This window comes from Herpailurus yagouaroundi, unplaced genomic scaffold (genome assembly GCF_014898765.1).
Source record: "Herpailurus yagouaroundi ecotype Mexico unplaced genomic scaffold, PumYag 197, whole genome shotgun sequence".
Classification (NCBI taxonomy): domain Eukaryota; kingdom Metazoa; phylum Chordata; class Mammalia; order Carnivora; family Felidae; genus Herpailurus; species Herpailurus yagouaroundi.
The window spans coordinates 19,989,224-19,992,492 of record NW_024412428.1 but is presented as its reverse complement, the minus strand read 5'-3'; positions in this window follow the sequence as shown (position 1 = coordinate 19,992,492).

Below are 3,269 nucleotides of genomic sequence, written 5' to 3'. Positions count from 1 at the left end.
AAGGTACCTCACTCATGCCGTTGTGTGTGTAGCTTTATGGCCGTTTCTCCTTCGCTAGTCTGTTTTAATCGTGAGTTTTATCTTAAGGAAGGGACACTCAGATTTCCTGGGCTTCATCTTCTTGCCGTATTCAAAACGGGTTCTGCAGGTCCGTGCATCCTCAGCAGTGGTGAGCCAGAATTTAAGGAAAGCCTCTACTTAGCTGGTGCCTCTGCACGTCAGATCTTCAATTCAGCCTCAGCATTTTAGCATTTCCTGTACTTTGGTTAATCAATGTTATTTTGATGGCCTCACGTTAGTCAAGCCCGTGTGAGAGGGAGGAAAAACACCATATGTGATTTATAGAGGAATCGACTTCTTCACACATGTTAGAAGAGGTGTCACCTTACACGTGTATTTGAATCAGAAGATGTGTAAAGTTAAAGTTAGTCATGGTATTTGCTCTTTGAAAAGAGAAAAAAGCCAGGGGACAAGCGCAGATTCATTTATTCCTTTAAAAACATATACTGAGCACCTGCTACACGCCAAATGTCCTGGGCGCTGGAAATGCTGTTGTCAACGTGGCCAACAAAAAACACCTGCCTTCAAGAAGTTTCTGGTCTGTGAGCAGAGAGGTGGGCATGTCATGTGGTGCCAGGGCTATGGCAGAAGGGGAAGGGAGGGTGATAGTCCTGGGGAGGCAGGTGCTTAGAGAAGGTCATCCCCCCATTACGGCACGGAAATCTGATTTCCATTAACTTAAAATAAATCTTTGAGAACACAGCTCCAGAATAAATGATGTTTGAACTTGGACACGGAAAACAGCGGATCGTAATTACACGTGTTCAGAGTCAAGTCTTCTTTAGGGACGACAACTTCCGCCAACAAGTCTGTAGATACCTATTTTTTATACACTGGAGTCCACATAAGGCCTCCCACTGTCTCATAAGAGGATCTGCGTTTAACAAAAAAGAAAGGAAAAGGCAAAGAGTAGAAGGATTTAAGAATCATTCATCGTAGAACCTTGTTTTCATAGGTTTCTTATATTTTTTTTGTTAAAATGATGGTGTCCATCCCATAAATTCGGGTGAACTGAAGATTCGTCTTTCACTCCATTTGAACAGTGGAAAGAAAATACGCTTCCTCCCCACCCCTGCTCCTGGAGGAGACTAATACTAGCTCCAGAAGGAGCTTGGGGATGGAGGCTGGCCACGACGGGAGCCCTGGCCCTTACCTGAGGTCTTCCCTCAGAAGCAGTAGTTTAACCGCTGCTGTTTCTCAGAACTAGAACAGCCCGCCTCGCTTTTCTGTTCTAGAAGGTGCAGATAGTGCTGGGGATGTCAGGTGACTGCTTCTCCTCCGCGGAATACAACATATGTTTTCCTTTTCTCTCTAGGTGGCAGCACAAAGACAGAGAAGGGACAAGTGACAGCCGTTCCACTCAAAGCTTGGCTGCTTCTTCTAGAACTTCAGATACTCTCAAAGGGCTAAGACGGTTTCTTCTGCGCCTCCTGGAAATTCTCCAAATGCCAAAAGGTGTATTTTAAAGAACTACCCACTGATGATTCGTTTCTTCTTTGACTGCTACCGCCCGTCCACTGGTTAATGGCATGCCACCCTGGAGGCAATTCCGTCCCTGGAACTTGAGAGCAGCCTCTGGGTGTGAATCCGCCTGGGGTCTGAGGAGCTCCAGCCACACCGCCCCTCTGCCCGCAGCCTGTCTTCTCTTCCACAGCCTTGTGCTTCTGATTTCAAAGCAGTGGGAGGAGAAGGCTCTTGTGAGGTTGGGGTCCTTTCGAAAACCTGACCATGCTGGCCTAGAAGTAATGCCTCCCTGGGGCCAGGTGAATGTGTTTTAGGGATGTGTGTGCTGACCATAAGTACTTGATTTCCACACACTAAAAGCTCTGTTGAACCAAGTTTCTACCCTTACTTAAAAAAGAAAGAAGGGGAGGGGAGGGGAGGGAAAGCCTGACTTTTCTTTACTCTTTATTAATTTGTCAGCTTCTTCTAATTCAACGTGGTAGCTGAACATGGGTATCTTACGACCTGCTGGAGTTAGAAACATTGACATTTTTAAAAGAAGCCTAGTATGTGTGTTATTACTATTTTTAAAAGTGAGGACCTAAGACATGGGGGAAAGTGGCAAGTACCTGCCAGAAAATTTCATGGGGAAATCGATGCACAGTGAGTATGTTGTAGGGGGCAGTGGAGGGATTTGTGCAAAGACATCCAGGGATTTGAGCGGGCTCGTCCACCGGACACACAAGGGGAGCAGAGTAGAAGCCACTCGGTGATCTTCCCGCATTCAGACAGGACCCCGAACCTCTTCTTCTTAAAACAGCTTTGTTTCTGATTCTCTAGCTCCAGCAGGTAAGTAGAGCCTGGTTCTGGAAAGTACTTTGTAATTTTTTTACACATCTCCTTCCACACAGAGAAATTTGCATTAGCCTTGAAGGACTTTTAATATTCCCGTGCTCTGTAGTTGGTACGTGAACCGTCCTCTTCAGAAACCCAACTCTAGAGAGTCAGCTGTGGAACGAGGGTGTACCTACAGGCTTCCAAGAGGGAGCACTTGGCAGAAATCACCTGTTTGGAATCCAGGCCATTTGGGTAAGAACCAAGAGCCTGACACCTAGTTCAACATACGGTTGTAGAGTTAAAACCTGGCCTTTTCCGTCCTCTCCTTGCATAATCTCAAGCACTGTCCTTGGGGTCCAGTGTATATTTTGGCCCAGAGCAACTGCCAGCCCTGGAGTTTTACTGCAAAGTGTGCTATGTATCCGGAAGCAACTCGGTTAGCCTCTCAGGACCTCGTATCAGGGCAGGAAAGCCAGTGGATGTGACAGCTGTCCCTTATCTCTTTCTCCTCCAGAAAGACACTGCTGGGAAACCTTGCGTGGGCACCAGGCTCCCACATGGACGAGGCTTCCCCAGCTTGAGAAAGTCTTGTTGGAACAGTTCTGAGTCTTCCACTGGATCCACTTATCAATTGTGTCCTTGCTCCTCTGCTGCTTTTTTTTCTCCTCTTCTCCCCTCCCTCCCCCTCTCTGTCTCTTGCTACACACACACACACACACACACACACACACACACACGTACACATACAAATACACACACAAATATCCACACACATATGTACACATACAAATACACACACACACACACACACACACTACCTCAAATATAACCCCCTCCTTGGTGGCCAAAGTCATGAACACAGGTGACACCTAACTTGTCACCGGAAGCCCCACTCTCTTACCTGTGCCCCGACCTCATATTTATTTCAT